Source organism: Pyxicephalus adspersus, chromosome 5, assembly GCF_032062135.1.
Source record: "Pyxicephalus adspersus chromosome 5, UCB_Pads_2.0, whole genome shotgun sequence".
Lineage (NCBI taxonomy): Eukaryota > Metazoa > Chordata > Amphibia > Anura > Pyxicephalidae > Pyxicephalus > Pyxicephalus adspersus.
The window spans coordinates 20,571,322-20,589,543 of record NC_092862.1 but is presented as its reverse complement, the minus strand read 5'-3'; positions in this window follow the sequence as shown (position 1 = coordinate 20,589,543).

Here is an 18,222-nt window from a genome sequence, read left to right as displayed (position 1 = left end):
ATTTTAGGCAATTCAACCCTAAAAGAACTATTGCAACCCCCACTCCCTGGTATTTTCTTTATTAAATCTTCTACTTGGTCTGATGATGTCAACAACTCTTCCTCTTCTTCCTCATGCAGGAGGCATTCTTAAAGCGATGTTAATGTAATGACGTGTGAATTCTTCTCAGTCTTGGCTTCTGTGATGGGGATTATAGGAAATGGAAAGAAAGGTAGAGTGTGCTTCACACTGATGACTAAGGAGCGGCACTGCTTGCAGTTAAATATCCTCATATCAGTAATATGGAGAAAGTGAAATCAACCTGTAAACTTGAAGAATTGTAGCAGCACTGCTGATGTCCTTGTAGTGGCTGCACACATATATATGATGAAATAATGAAGTAACTCAATGAGCAGCTTATTCTCCTATGATTGGCTGCCTGGCCCTTTCATAGATTTCTTGGAGTTGCAGGATGGACCCGGGGTTATGACTAATTAAAGAAATGTTATCCATAGACCTCAGAATCAAATTTAAGCTCTTGTGCTTAAAATTTAGGAAAATACTCCCCTAGCCGCTCTCTTTGCTCCTCAAATGACCTACTAATGACTTCCTCACTCATAACCTCATCACGCACACGGCTCCAAGACTTTTCTAGAGCTGCCCAACTCTCTGGAATGGTTTCCCTCGCCCTATTCGGCTTGCTCCTACTTTCTGCTCATTTAAAAGAGCACTCAAAACCCATCTTTTCAAACTCGTCTACCCATCTTCTTCTGTCCCCTAACCCATCACTACTTCCCACCACTACATATCTCCCATCCTATTGTGTGCTAATTCCCTCACCTACTAGATTGTAAGCTCTTCGGGGCAGGGTCCTCTCCTCCTCCTGTGTCACTGTCTGTATCTGTCTGTTATTTGCAACCCCTTTATAATGTACAGTGCTGTGTAAAATGTTGGTGCTATATAAATATTGTTTATTATTATTAATAATAATATTAATCATCATCTATATATAGAAGTATATGACATATCTGTAACCAAGAACACATTTTGTGGCTTACCAGTCCTTAAATGTAATGGCTGCGTTTGTTTTAGTTTTTAATTTGTTTGAATTTTTAGTAACTACTGAAATACCTGTTGATTTAGCCAAACATTCTGTATCTTTACTACTTTCTGTGAGCCTTTTTTTTATTCTATCTGCCTTTCAAACTATATTCTGTGAATTATAAATTACCCCTCTCCTATGTAACAGAGGGGAAGTGTGGGAGATGTGTATGTCGTCATATCCTATGGTGACATCTATGCCTCCGTCTATACACTGTGGAAAAGTAAAGTTACATGCACATGTTAGATTACTGTTATCCGAGATAAACAATCAAGATCATCTCAGTTTAAAACCTAGCATGTCCCCCCAAGGTCATCCATCGATCTGTGCTGACAGATCAAAGTAATATTAGGCGGGGACAACCAGCGTACTTTCCTATGAAGGAGAACACAGAGGGGTGACACTTGTCCTAACCCCCACCCTCTCCATAGAATAGAACAGTGCTGTGTGTACCGTGATTTCCCGCTGTCTGTTCCGGATATGACATTAGTATAACATCTAAAGAAAACAGTTCTGATATCTACAGCCTTCTAAGACACTACAGTTCTCTATTTCATATTCATATTTATTGATCTGTCTGGATTTCTGCTCTAGAGAACCTGTGCCCAGACTATAGACAATAAAGAATGTGCATAGTAGTTTCCCTTACATATCCCTGTAGTTGCAAACACTGTGGAGAAATTAATTCTCAAAGTTTATAACAGAGGCATTAAAATAACAGATAATTCTCCTTTCCTTCCACTGACGTCAGAGACTTTGCAACCAATCTTTTAATGTTAACAAAGAGACCAACTGCAACTGGATATGATCGTTAAAATTCATCCATACATTGCAGAAATATCATGCAGTGGTCACATGATCCCCACGTCTTGTGCTCTGCACGGTCTGTGGGTGAAGATAAGGTGCAGCTTGAACTTCTTTTTCTTTTTTTAAACCTTTGTTCAATACTTCTTCTTATGAGTGTTAGCTTTACTTAGCTTTTTTCAAATGGGTGGCAACGCTGCAGAAGTAAGATCAGCTTACAGAGAGTTCCCACCGGGAAGGAGAAAGTCTAAGCTACCACCACGCTGCAAAGCTTTCCATGAAACAAACAGCACCCCTATATATATCATTTATTGAGCTGTCATATAAAAATACCTTTCAGGTTTTCTGACACTCTCTGTTGTCATCACTAAGGTTGAATTACTTCACAGTACCTGCAGCTAGTGAGGTCAGTGGAGGCTTGTTTTTAAAGATCATTGGTTTAGTAAAGTCCAACTTTTGGGCTTAAGACCACCCTCCCCAAGTAACAGATTCCTACACCCATCACAAAAAATATATTATAATTATTATTATAGCTTATGGATTTATATAGCGCCAACTTTACATAACACTATACATTAAATAGGGGTTGCAAATGACAGACAAATACAGACAGTGACACAGGAGGAGGAGGGGACCCTGCCCTGAAAATCCTACAATCAAGGAGGTCAGGAAAGTATCACTCAATATGAGGGGGATATTCAGTGGTGGGAAGTAGTGAGGGTTTCAAAAGACAGAAGAAGACTGGTAGGAAAGTTTAAAAAAATAGGTTTTGAGTGCTATGCACCATAGGTATTGAAAAAATAGGTTTTGAGTGCTCTTCTAAATGAGTAGGAGCAAGTCGACTAGGACGAGAAGTACCATTCCAGAGAGTTGGGGCAGCTCTAGAAAAGTCTTGGAGCCGTGTGTGTGATGAGGTTATGAGTGAGAAAGTCATTAGTAGGTCATTGGAGGAGCGGAGAGAGCAGCTAGGGGAGAATGTTTCTATCAGGTCAGAAAGGTAAGTGGGCCAAGAACTGTGGAGGGATTTGAAGGCAAAGCACAGGAGCTTGAATTTGATTCTCAGGTGAAATGAAAGCAATGAAGAGAAATACAAAGAGAGGCAGCGGAAGTGGTGGGAAGGATGGAGTCTGGCTGCAGCATTATCCTTTTAAAGGTGTATTGTTCCAAGCTATAGATGGTGGGGGACTTACTGACTAAACATTCCAAGAAAAGCTAATATTTGTATATAAAGAGATTGCCCTAAAATAAAGAATGGGCTCAGCATTATTAAGTAAGAGTGACATTGTGATAAGCTCTGTACATAGATTTTTGGCTTACTGTTTGTTGACAGGTTCGTTCAAACTATGACTCTGGGCACACGGCCACAGGTAAAATGCATCAGACTGTTGTATGTGTCACAATGTTCCTAACACTGTTTGATTTTCTTATGATGAACCTTGGAATCTCTCAATAAAAATATTAAAAAAAAATGCATATGAGAACTATCTTACCAAACCAGTTGTATTTCTGTTCTGCCAGTTTTGTGATCCACAACCTTCTGCTACACTACATATACAAGCTGGTGGTGGTTTTCAGCTTTGCAGCTCCCGCCGTCCGCTGAAGGCCATCAATGGGCGATCAATGTAACAATGGTCATCCAATATGCAATAAGCAGTCAGGTGACAGAGAAGATACAAAGCTGAATTGAGTAATGTTGGCGCCACCCTGCTGCAAAATTACAAATCCTTTGGAAATTAAAAAAAAAAAAAAAAAAAAAAAAAAAAATCAATGGGCGATCAATGTAACAATGGTCATCCAATATGCAATAAGCAGTCAGGTGACAGAGAAGATACAAAGCTGAATTGAGTAATGTTGGCGCTACCCTGCTGCAAAATTATCAATCCTTTGGAAATTAAAAAAAAAAAAAAAAAAAAAAAAAATATATATATATATATATATACATATATGCATTTAAACATTGTAGGCGATTGTTTTCCTGGAGTTCATGGCCAAATGGTAAAGTTATCGCCTCTCTTCCAGAGCTTTCATAACTAATAGGGATACAAAAGGTCTATGCCAAGAATTACAAAGTCTGAGCTCATAGCCCCGCCACATCATGTGACATGTGAAAACTGGGTGAAAGGGCATTATGTGTGAATACACGTGCTTCTCTGTGTTTGCAGTGCTGAAAATAAACTTGCTGCAATCTTACTTAGTACAGACTATATGGGTCTGTTTTTGTAGACTTTGCAGACTGCTTAAGACCTGTGACTTGATCGATCCAAGAGAAATTGTACTGTATACCCTACAAGAAAGTTACTTTTTTTTCCCATGTGATATGAGATCGCTATATTATGAAGCTGGGCTGCCATGATAAAGCAGAGACTGACATGTTAATAAAGAGAGCTGTATGGGGATGAACATATGAGTTTGGCTAGAAATCAGTGAACTCCTGGCAAAAACAATGATTTGGGCATCCCCTCCGGAGATGAAATTGGCATCTGGGTACCTTAGGAATAATGATCTGGTGCTATGATGGGTGATATCAAAAGGTTGTGAGTAGCCTGCCCTGCGGCCATAACCCTGGGTAGCCATGTGCGTAGCTGTGCAGCACTGCCTGGGACCCAGAAGTACAGAAAGACATGGTACCCGAGCATGCGCATCCATGGGTGTGAGCACCAGCATGCTATTTTAGGGATCATCCAGCCATTGCATCTTCCTGGATGCTCTGCCAGCTCTGGTGCCACCTAAGCATGTACATCAGAAGTAGGCAAACTCCTGCCTTTAGGCTGGATACGGCCTAGCCAGTATTCCAGTCCACACTAGTTATTTATTGTTGGATCCGGCCTATTCGAATTGTCGTGTTATTGCGACTCCCTGCACAGTAACCGCAATTGCTATGCCTAAAGAGCAGAAACAACGCGCAGCTACCAGTCTCCAGATGGTTGACTTCGAACGTTGTGTCTTCAGCCCCGAATGGACTGACGAATAATTTTTCGTCCAATGCGGCAACAAAGCCCTGTGTTTAGTGTGCAACGCCACCCAACAGAACTTTCAAGAGGTCGATTCTCAAGGGGCATTTCGATGCCAAGCACGCGCAAACGTACAGAGGCTACACCGCGGATGAGTGAAGCTGTTTGCTTGCAGTCACGGTTGGAAAAAACCTTTCCTTGGACACCTTGTTTCTGCTCGCCTAGTGTGAATTTTTGGTGACTTGACTTGGGACTTGGTGTCAATGACTTGGGACTCTACTTGGAGTTGAAGGGTGATGACTTAGTCCAACCTCTGGTATCTGTCAATATATTTTCAATATGGAGCAGGGTCCTCTCCTCCTCCTGTGTCACTGTCTGTATTCGTCTGTCATCTGCAACCCCTATTTAATGTACAGCGCTGCCTAATATGTTGGCAGTATATAAATCCTGTTTTTTTTCATTATTACTACTAATAATAATAATATTAATAATATCCTCAGTGCCAATCAAACGGTAGCTCTCTGGGTAACTCTCAGATTAGCTGGCTGATATTGCTCTGGGTCAAGATAATAGAATGCACACAAATAAAACAAAGTTAAACAAACTCCACACTTCTAAGTATACCACTTTTAAAGCAAACCCTCCCAATAATAATAATAAAAAGAAATCCAAATAAATGTGTTCCAAGGTGCTAAAGAACCTAAATCTTTCCCAGTTGAATACACTTAATCCCTTACATTTCCAACTAGGCTTCCCAACCCCCAGGTTTTCGGTCCTTTAAACCCTGGTGCCCAACCTGCAGCATGGTGCTGCATGTGGTCCTTTAACCCTTATTATGTGGCCCTTAAGGGGGGTCTGTTTTGTTGTTTACTCAGTCCAATGGAGAAAAAAATATATTTTAGAGTGGCTTCTAATAATTTATTTGACTTTGTTCTGTGTTTTTATCTTATTTTCTATACAGCCTACTACTTTTCTCTATTGAACCTAACTGCAGTTAATTGAACTTAACTTACAAGCGTAGGTAAGTGGATATCCCGTTATGTATTACCAATGCAAAACAAACATAAAAAACCCAACCGCTGTCAACTGCGTAGAGCAAACCCATGCAAACAGCTATCAAAACTGCTTAACTCTCCCTGACAACTAGTAGTTGAAAGTGAGTGCCCGGACACAGTGATTGACACCTGTCTGAACCAATTTTCCTGAAATCTTTAATTGCTAGCCACAAACCTTCTCAGAACACCCAGCGCGGGAAATGATGTGGTATACATTCTGCAATGTATTCTGTCTCTGGTGAAGGAGTTGTTCAAACCTCATCCATCAAAAGGAAATTAGAAATCAGCCAAACATGTTTCTGTACTTCACACTCATTTATATAAATTACTCCCAGTCACAAGAATGTTTTCTCTGGCTTATAAGGTGAACTCCCACAGCTGCTTTAGTAAAGGACTTCAGTTTAGGTATACAGACTATTTTTATACCTGGACTCCTTTCCCCATTAATTCCAAACATTCTGCACTCCTACAAAATATGTTTTGCAGCCATTCCCAGGAGATCAAACGCCCCTTTTATGTTTAGCTGACCGTAGATGCTGGAAAGAACTGGCCACGAAAAACATTCAGACATCATCTGAGAAGTCTTATTTATCCCTCTTTTTACTATTTGGTAATTTACTGATTTGGAAGAAATGTGCACATCCATGTTGGGTACCTAATATGTGTATGGTGATTTGGAGCCCTGATTTGTCATGGTGCCGGAGTATCTAAGGTACCCTAATTCCCCTATAAATCAGTATTAGTTTATATCATAGCATGTTTTTATGTGATCATGTCACTGTTTGTAATACAGAGCTGTAAAAGAAGAGAGAATATTCTTTCTGATGGCATGTTTATTAAATCACAGCAAAAGTCTCTTATCCTGATATTTTTGCCAGGTTTTCTTTTGTGTTAAGGATCTTCAGCCATCTTGATTGCCCAACCAGGAATGACATATCTCCTGTGTAAGAATTAATCCCATGGATGCAATAATTGCACATTGTCTGCAAGCAGGCGGGAAAGAATCCGTTCCTGATGAAAAAACATAGACCCTGATTTCATCAAGAGAGAATACACTTTTATCAGTAAGGCTGGGTGATCCAACAAACCTGGAATGGATTTCCTAAAAGTAATTTGCAATTTGCTAATTCCTGGACCTGAAACATTCCAGATTTGCCTGATCACCCAGCTTCACTGATGAAAGTGTATCCTCTTCAGCCTTGGAGAGCTTTAATAAATCAGGCCCATAGTGTGTGTCTTCCACCAGCCTGCCTGTTTGCACATTTTTATTTTGTGTGTATAATTCTACTTTAAAAAGGAACTAAACTAAAAGTGCCTAAAAAAAACAAAATACACTTACCTTCATCCCCGCAAGGCAGTTCGATCCATCTGAGGGTGTCTTCTCATCGGGTCCTGCGTTGTCCCGCCATCTTCGCCTCTTCTTACTGGTTCTTCTTCCTACGTCACCTGACCCAGGCGCGAGATCGGGTGACATAGGTTGGAAAAAAAACTTGCCGTTCTGACTGCGCATGCGAGACCAGCATATTTTTCTCTTTACAGGAAAAGGCTCCTTCTGCGAATGCCCAAGCATCTCAGGCATGCGCAGAAGGAGCACCCAAGAGCCTCCCGGGACCTAGGTATTCCAGGAGGCTTTACGCTCCGATTCATTCTTGATCGCCTAGGCCCTCTAGAATTAGGGGGCGGTGCTGCACCCTTTTTTTAAAAAAAACAAAAAAACAACATAAATTTTACTTAACATAAAAGGGTTGTCTACCCTTTTATGTAAAGTGAAATTTCTGAGCTGAGGTACGCTTTAAGTAAGCCAGGTGCAATTTACAACCCCTTGGATAGAAAAAGGATTATGTTATCAGAAGCTTGCCTGCAGACCTAGGAATGGTCACACGGTGTATTGGTTGCACCTGTTTGCTCCAGTAAACTCTGACTGCTCGCTGTGGGTCATTAAGTTATTGGACTGGATTATCATTCTGCCATTCTGCACAATCAACACTGTAAATAGTTACTGGATGACTACAATCTCCTGCTTGCTCATGCTAATGTTATAGTGTGAAGTACAAAATAAAGATCTGATTGGTTGCTTTACGTTCTTGTTCTGTGCATTGTGCATTCAAATACAAACCCCTATATACTATACATAACTTTTATACCTTTATTCTGAAGAAGATAGTGGACAGGATGGTAAGAATATCAGAGAAGAGATATTGGGCTCTATTTATAAACAGGGAATCTGTCATTCCCTTAAATATTTTCTGGTTGGAATCTTCCAGGTCCATGTGTTTCAATACCAATATTTCATTCCCACTAGGGAATCTCTAAGGGAATGTCAGTGTTAGTAGAGGTTTATCCAGCTGACAATCCTTTGCTGTGTGCCATCGCAGTATCACACCCTGTTTATTCCGTTTAGCAATATATGAGCAGTTCCTGAGCTCAATCCTGCGCTGCCAATGGGACCTTAAAGCCTCTCTGCTCCCAGTCACCAGGGCCTGTTGTAACGTTAAGCTGGCCTGACTTACTGCGGGTTCATGATTTTGGTGGATTTACAATTGCCGAGTTTGCTGAACTTTGCAAATGTGCTGTCGGGACCAACCTTGTGCCTGTGACCCTGACTCTGCTTTTGTATTTTCCCTTCCGCAATTACCTAAGTATTCAGGACTTGTCTCTGCTAGAATCTTGGTACTGCATTATCTGTGGGCTCCTGGTTCTCTGTCAGTCCTTTAGCCCAGTGGTCCCCGACATTTTGCATGCATAGACTCTGGACCGCGCATGCGCGGCAAGCCGTGTGTCACTCAAAGGGGAATAAACTTCCCCCAGAGTGACATCATAATGATAGAACCTGCCCACTCTCCCGTTGCGGGTCTGAGCCTGATCCAGAGACACAACCCCCCCACTGCCCTGAGCCTACAATTCATACGGGAAACTTAGTCTGTGGTTCTGGCCGGTGCTGCCCCAAGCGGGGTCCTTCTCCTGACCCTGGTGGGGGGAGCCCCGGCCAGAGCCGTGCCCACCTGTCAGACTAGTGGGCCACAGACCCAGAGTTGGGGACCTCTGCTTTAGCCAGACACCATCCCTTGGGTACAGAAGCCCTGGGGACAACCATGTGCTGGGTGCAGTGCAATAAGCCTCCCAAAGCTGATTGGGGACTTGCTATAGGCAAAGAGTGTGGTGTTAGATTGGGAGACTGGCATCTGGCAAGCATTGGTGCTGAACCAGGGCCTTACACTTTGCTTTTTCTTAGCACTGTTTGCTAAACATTATGAGATGAGGGCCAGCTCACAGTACATCTGCTGTGGTGAACCAATGGGAAGAAAAGCAAAAATGTTGATGCTAATTCTGTTGCACATGGAAAAAAAAGTCCCTCCTGAGCCCCATTCCACCAGGGTGACCAGATAAAATCTTTGGATAACAGTCTTGTTTTACAGCTATAGAGAGAATATTAAATATAGAGAGAATAATATCCATGTTTTTTTTTTATACGGATGTACATGTCCAGGTTGATGAGTGCTTCACTATCTGCTGTCAATGTGATCCTTTATACCTGCAGCTTTCATTTAAAGACATCTGGAGATCTTCCAAGGCACTTCCTCATATGGGGACAACACACTTTACCTGCTTACCTGTGCTTCTGCGTTGCCCCCCTGTCACTCAGGCTTCTGATAGGGCAGTTTTTGTATTCCATGACACATTCTGCAAGCATGCTCCACCATTGTCACCATCAGGAAAACTGCCCTGAGAAATGCCATGCACTGAGTTTTCTACACAGAGGCTGCGATGTAAAAGCCATGTTTGTGTAAAAGCACAAACATGGCTTGCTTTACACAGTGCAAAACAAGTGATAAGGAAAGATTAGACCACAGACAATACGGGCAATGAGTCCTTTGACCTCCACTTGCTTTTTTGAATGCAGCTTCCAGAGTTCATGTCCTTTTTAAAATATATGTCAAGGCCAAAATTCTATCTAGTAGCACTGAGATCTGACATTTCCCCATGTTTTATGTCTTTAAATGTTTTGCAAGTGCAGAAAAATAATTGTTGATGTGCCAATAACATACTATACTATAAATATGTGGTGTCAGCCCTGCGTACTTCATTTCTGATGGATTACAAAGAACACAAACTTATACTCTTCTTCTTCTAAGCTCCCTTTATAGCAGACCAAAGGGGAAAAGGAGAGAAGTTAGTTGATAGAATTTACATAACTTTTACCTCTTATAACTTTTAACATTTCTAATAATTTATTTTTATGTAAGTTACCTTGGTGGTGGTGGTGGGGGGTCAAAGTAATATTCATGTTGCTGTAATTTGCGTGAAGTTGCATTTTGAATTGCAGTATAAGTGTTGTGGAGTATTGCAGCTCCCACTGTACCCCCAGCTCTCTGGATTTAGAAGCTAGTGTTGCACATTGAGTGATTTTCAGTGATTTCACTCAGAGAGCAATCTCTGCTTGCTCAGTCACAGAACCCATTGTATTCTGGTTCTTTATTCACAAAAATACAAAGTGTTCGGTAACTGGCCAAGTGGTAAGGGGGTGGTTGTAATAAAGAGAGAGACATAAATCTAATGTCTACTTTTCGGTGTAAACTATGTAATTTTTTTACATAATTGTAGTAGTAAAGTAGTAATACTACTTTAAAAATAGTGAAACAATAGTGAAAAAAATGTTATCATGAAAGGAGATGCCATTTACCTTTCCTACCACTAGATGTCCCCATTTAACATGTGGAAGTTACAATGTTGAGTTGTGTTTTGATATTTTATTATTGGTATTGTTTTAATTTTGATGTTACAATTAATGTTTTTGAATTATTTTATTTATTTTATATAGTGCAGACATATTACACAGCACTTTTCAGAATCCATAGACATTTTTCTACCTGTCCCTTAAAGAAACTAGCATCTCACTGTCCCTGCTATAGTCATAGTCTAATTTTCCTAGATGGATAAACCAATTTCACATACATGATACAACTATTGCAGGCTGGATTAACACTGATACATTGCTGCATGTGTGTTATGTACATTGCTGCACAGTAACGCAATTCATTCTTAATATTAATGTTATTTTACAGCTCTCAAAGACTGGAGAAGATAGACTATCATGGGAGAACCTGGTTGATCCAGGTAAATGATTTTAATCCTGGACCAGATCCAGTCTAGGTTTGTTGGAACACCCAGGTAGTCTATCTTCTCCAGTCTTGGGGAGCTTTAATAAATTGGGCCCTATGTGTTGAGGTGCACTGCCTTAAAACTAAGCAGTCTATTCAAATGAATGGGCTGCCTAATGCAATGCACATTAACATGCACTGCTGCGGTCTAAATGTATTCTTTAAATGTTGATTTAAGCTTTTAATGTAGTCTATATATTTTTCTCTGCTTTTTTCAAACTGATGGGGAGTTTGTGGTGCAGTTATCAATTCCTCACACATCAGAACTCTCTCTCTAGGTTTGACACTATAGGCCCGGATTATAGTCTGGAAAGAGTCGACTATCATGAGTAAACCTGGGGGATCCAACAAAACCGATAATGGATTTCCTAAAATCATTTGGTATTATTTGGCAAATGTTTTCAATCCTGGTCCAGGCCCATTCCAGGTTCTCCCATGACAGTCTATCTTCTCCAGTCTTGGAGAGCTTTGATAAATCATATGTAGTGACTCTGCGGCAGTCATATTGAATTGAGTAAGAAATTCAGTACCGTGCAAATGCTGGTTGTTTAAAAGCAAGATGAGTGGCTGGCAAGCTTCCTGCCTCTAGGGGCCACACAAAATCACCTGATCACACTATGAGTCCTTCCCAATGACAAAAGACGGCATGATGCATGAATGAGCGCTGTACATACAGCACCATTCTGCTCTATGGAGAGGGGAGAACGACGGAGCAGAACCCCACTGTGCTCTCTCGTTCTTCGTTCGTCATCTGTGTATCCGCCTGGACAGACGACGAGCGCTGTACACCAGATTCTTGTCTGATATCAGCCCTGAGGCGAGAATCATCTGACGTGTGTACGCAGCCTAAGTCTCTGTACACACAATGGTTTTTCGTTGCTGATAAGATTCTTTGTGCTGGATTTCATTAGTGGTCCAACATGATCCCGCATTCGGATGCCTCCCTCTCCTACTCTCACCTCCCATAAAACAGAATAGGTTGCCCAGCAGAGACCCAGTCACCCTGTCTGTATAGAAAATGGTACTCAACCCCCACCAGAAACCCTAACAATCAATCTGGGCAACAATAATTGATAGTCTGCACCTAGCCTAAAATTGAATGCATGCTTTGTTACTAAGAGAGCTGCTATTCTGTAGCAATGTCAATTAAAGTGAAAACCTGATTAGTCTCAGCTGACTGGATGTTCTGGATATTCACCATACAATCCCTGAACACGAACCTATAGTGCAGGATCAACAGGTATTGTTTATTGAAAGCTGCAGATTTGAAATACTTTACATATTACATTACCATGAAATTGCTTAATATGAGATTGAATTTTTATATATAAAAATATGGAATTAAATATCTTCTACACCTAAAAAAAATTAGGTGTTAATATTGATCTCTAGTGAATGGAAACTTACTAGTTGAGCAATAAAAAGTGCCAATTCACTTCTCAATGTAAAATGTTCTCAGTATTTGAAACTACAACAGTGACATCTTGTGCACATTACAGGACACAGCTCTGTTACTGAAATGGCAGAACAACCTCAGCTTGGGAACAAACAGGATTACTATACCAAGATATTTATACTAGAAGCATGCTGAATAAGTGGCATGTAGCAGCAAATCATACTTCCTGGCTTGTATCACACAATGCTTCATAGTTATATATACACAACCCTTGTTTTACATATAACACAAGACAAAGAACACCCCAGAGCACCATGGGCTATCTAAGCAGCTAGCAGAGCTGCCTGCCTTCAACCTTGCTGTGTCTAACTGAAACTTTCATGGAGCAATCACCAATCACTCACTGGTGTTTTGGCCAGTGATTGAGGAACGGGGACAGTTCCTCCTGCCAGCTACAAAATCACATAAGTGTTCCTAAGGCTCATCAATATGACAGGAAACATTTCTGGTTTAGAGGAAGAAGATTCCATAGGAAAAGTGGAGTTTTTATCCACCTTGGTTGAAGGCTCAGTAGATCAGGAGACCACGTCCCCCATCTTTGGTTCAAAGAGTTGCCTTTCATTAGCCCTGAGGATTTTCATTACCATTATGGCAAAACACTAAACTCCCTTCTACGTTTGAAGGGAATAGCAGTAATCCTGTATCTGGATGTCCTTTTGTGTTTTACCCCAGTTGAGTGCAGTTTTGCCATCTTGCCATCTGGGGACTATAAGGGTGCATTTTAAACCTGCAAAAATCAAACCTTTTGCCTTCTCATGAGAATGTTTTTAGGATAAGTCATCAACTTGGTTCAGCTAATGGTCTTTTTTTAAGAATAAAAGCTTCTAAAGCTGCAGTCAACCAGGAGGAACCAATTGTTCTCATCTATCCCAGGTGTACAGGTGTGGGGTCATCAGCTGGAATTCTTTGATTGACAGGTAGGACCCTCCAGTTGGTTCTTCTGATGGTACGGAAATCCGGCTAAACTATTGGGTGGGTTAGTTTGGACCTCTCTAGTGTCCAGAATACTAACCACAAACACAAGACCCCCGGGCTAGGACAAACACCAGGAGATGAGTCCTGAGCAGCGCACACGGAAAGAAGTTAGCCTATCCTAGTGAGAGAACTTTTTCTGACAAAATGCTTTGGTTCAACCTTGGAGCTACAAAGTGTGATTCGTTGTTGCCTTCTTCCAGCTCATCATGCTGATTTTAAAGTCATCCATTGGAAGGGTCAACTGTGTTCTGTGTTGATATGCATTAGGGGCTCCAATAAAAATGTCTGTCCCTTTTGTGCACTTTGGCTATTGGTGTGAAGTTACTATAGGTAATATTCATTGAAGAACTGTGCTCATTGATATCTCCCTATACTCGCCAGGATCTGTTTCAAGCCTGTGGCTGTACAGTACAATCTTTTTATAGTGACCACACACTAACAATGTAACAAGGAAGGGACACTAAACAGCATTATCACTTTAAGGTAAGGGTCCTGAACTTCAGTCCTGAAGGGCTACATACAGGCCAGATTTTGCTATGAATATTTCCTCATTGTAAAACATGCCGAATTTCACTTACTGCTGCCTCTTGAAGAAATACTAAAGTTTGTATGGATATAAAAATAACAGTTCATTTGAGGACATGAGGCCTAAAGCATATTTTAGTTTTTACTATACAAATTCCCCTCCGTATGGCCCATTCAATTTTTTATTCCCGATGCATTGTGTTCATTATGTTAAGGCAGCTAGATCTTTTTAACGGGTTTCAAATGCACCAACTTTACAACACAACACACAGTAATAGATACGGTAACTGTATAGTGCGGTGAGCTGAAACATACGTGATTGTAAGCTCTTCGGGGCAGGGTCCTCTCCTCCTGTATCATTGTATTCATCTGTCATTTGCAACCCCTATTTAATGTTCAGCACTGCGTAATATGTTGGCGCTATAAAAATCCCGTTTATTATTAATGCTACATGCATTGGAGTGTCATTGAAAATGAATAGTAACACAGTGCATTATTGTGTAGTCTTTTATGGCAGCTTATAGGTGAAAATAGGCTCTTTGGATGCAATGCTTTCTAATATTACATGTCAAATCGAATGATTTATATATACTATCACATGATGTATTAATATTTTCATATCTGCCTTGGGGCCATTACAGAAAAAACATCCATACTAGCCTTTTAACCACCCGGCCGTTTAACCCGACCTTGGTTCAGGGTAAAATCACTTGCAAAAACTGTTAAACCTGAACGTTTCTCACATGGTTAAACAAGCGTTATATTGCAATCCGATTGTCATACATTGTATGACAATCGGATTACAACTGTAAGAATATACTTACCCGGTCCCCGCAGCTCCTCCAGACACGTCCCTCCTCTTCAGTCTTCTCCCGGCGAGTGCAGTGATGATCTCCGGGGTTTCCTGGAGACGTCGCTGCATGCGTCGGTACGGGAAATTCAAATAACTTTGTACTGAACTCAATACAAAAAAGCTGTATTCAGTCCAATACAAAGATATCTTTATATAATATATATATTTAATTGTATTATATATATATTATATAAGCTACTGTACATATACAATACATTACACACATTATTTAAAGATTTTTTTTTTATGTTTTATAAAGAATTTTATTATTAAATTTGTAAAATTTTGGACACATTTCGGTGAGTTATGCGGTAATTCGGTGAATTATAGCCTACAATCTAAAATAAATTTCCATGCAAAAAATTTTACACTTTTTGCATGGAAGTTTGGAAAGATTTAGAATACCGGCATTCGCGTACGCGTCCCTCGGCGATTCCTGATGATGTCAGTGCATGCGCCCGTCGATGGGGGTCGTAGCGGGAAATTCAAATATTTTGTATTGGATTCAATACAAAGTCCTGTATCCAATCCAATACAAAATATATTTATGTGGTTTTGTCTATAGGTATGTGACGTTGGACTCTGTTTTAAAACTTACCACACTAGGGAGGTGTTTTAGAAAAATATATTACTATACAGTATACTGAATTATTGCATTTTCAGTATTTTTGATTTATGTATTCTTGTTTAAGCTGATTTTTGTTTTTTATTTAATTTTATTAAAAGTACATTTTTTTTTACATGATTGTGTTTCAAAATTTTTTTATATTCATGATATCTACTAGACCCTTGTTCGGACATATTTCTGTAAGTTACAGGTCTACAATTTAAAAAAATTTATGGAAAACAGTGTACCGCTTTTGGTACAGAAATCTAGACATCAGTGAATCGCCCAGGTGGTTAAAGAATCCTAATACTCAGGTCCTAAATCCTATATACAAATGGTTAATAATAAAAGATTTATTTGTCCTCCATTTAAATAAAGGGATTAAAATTGACCACCTTCAATATGACAGTTTAGGATTGGGGGCTCCAGGAGCACTTGAAGTGAACCTTTAAAATTTGAAATATGGACACTGGTATTATTGACTTTTTTGCCAAAATTAAATGACATGAAGCGTCCCCTTTTTGGAACCCTAATTCTGGACATTCCATTCTTCTGCCTTTCATCCCACTGATCCATTATAAACTGGGACTTAGCACCCAGCTGCCTCCTATCAATCATGATTTACAGACATTCTAGATATAGAAATATTAGCATAGCAGCTAGGAAGTATTTTTAAAGGGAAACCATTGAAGGCAAACCACATTTCACCTTTGACAAGATGAGCAGCAGTCTCGTATTGTGTTAGCAATTATTTAAAGCAGAACATAAGTGATAACACTTACAGGCCTTTATTACCAAGTAATTCAGTATATATAAAGCCTGAAGAGGAAACCTAGGTCATTCTGAAAACTTGCATTTCAATAAATTATGCAATCAAGAGTATCTATTGAACTATTGCCGACATCCTGAATGGCTATTACTCATTGACATGTAAACTTTGAGTTCCTGACCTGGAAGAAATATGAAGATCAGAGCTTGTGCATACTTGTTCTGGGTCAGGTATTGTAAGAAGAATTCCAGCTTCTCAGTCCTTAGATACATTGGCTGCAAAAGTTGGTGATCCAGGTCATTCAATACACCTCCTAGCTTAGGGTAACAGCTCTCATGTAGTATACCTATGGGAAATCTGAATCAGGAGGTTATTTTGAATCATACCATTCCCCCCTTTACTCCACTCCAGAACACAGGAGCAGTAGTTCTATTATTTACTGCAGTAATTTCAGTTCAGTGCACAAGATGTTACATGGACCCTGGTAAACCATATCACATTTTGGTTCTTTTGTATAGTCATACTTTATCTTTTTAAAGCAATTCACACCCATGGCTGGAGTTAAACCATTGCACATGCAGCTGATACTCCACTTTTGATGAGAGGATAAATGTAGGGGTATTTCTAGCAGAGGTATCTTTATGAAATTAAGTGCTTCAGATCTTTAACCTCTGCTAGAAATTTCCTTACATGTGTAAGGACAGTTTTCACTACACAGAATGGGAGCCAACAAGTGACCCTGACAAGCACAGAGTTCTGTGCCTTACTTGGAGATGGTGCAATATTGTCTGCAAGCTTCAGATTGCCAGAGCCCATAAAAGACAATTTAAAGCATCAGCACTTTTTTTTTTTTTAACTCATCATTACAGGTTTAAAAACTACACATTTATTAAAAATATCCCAAGAACTAATGTAGTATTTCATTTTCTAGGGAGCCAACCAATTGTACATCCACACTGACCATGTGGCTTAGCTACAGAAAAATCTACAACCAAGAGCCAGGTGGTGAAATGCATGAAGCAGCATGGGCAGATATAAGGAGGTGCACGAGGGCCCCAGACTATCCTCATCCAGCAGGATGTCACTACTACATCAACAATGCATACTTTCTGCAAGGCGGAGGGATACTCAATGAAGATGAGAAAGTGATGGAATGGCTAGCAGCTGTGAGCTGAAGCAAATCATAGGACATGTAGCTGTGCCAAAGGCCTGTAAGTGAATAATTAGTCCATTCAGAAAATTGTTAACAAGCTGATTTTATGAAAGGACAATGTTTATGTGGCCAGTGTACAAGTAAACCTTGCTGAACAAAGTCCTTTTACTTACAGCTTTTATCCTTCAGAAATCAGGGCAAAGGCCAACTTTGTTCAAAGAGGATTTTGGACCACAATGGCAATGTCATAATCATAGGAACGATCCATGCGTGCACAGACAGGTAAACCATCAATATTATCCTATTAAATGTTTACATGTCATAAGCACCATGAACCTACTGAGCAACCTGATAAAGTACAACAAACACCACCACAGGGTTCCCCCCAACAAAGCAATGCTCCCAGTTGTTGCTGAATCTCTAGCTCTGATTTACATTTAATCTATAGCATTAAAACTAATTTTTATATAGAAGTTGTCACTTTCCTGTAACCACCAGATCAGGAAAAGAGGGGGAACAGACAGAAATCGAGAGCAAAGCTCTACAATGAGGCAGACAGAAGATACTTCAGAGGTGCTAGCCTATTCCTAATATAAGACTGAAGTTGGCTGCTTTGTGGTTCCTGAGGCTTCCCACATATCACTAGTTTGCAACTCATTTTTAGTGTCTCAGGCTAAATGTTTATACTTATCTAAGAAATGTGTTGAAGTTAATCACATGCTTGATTTGTGTAAATCATACACTAATGGTGGCACTGTACATTTTTTTTTTTTTTAGACAGCTTTTTAAGCCACCCAGGAAACCCACAAGACCAGCGATGGTCCACGGCTCTGG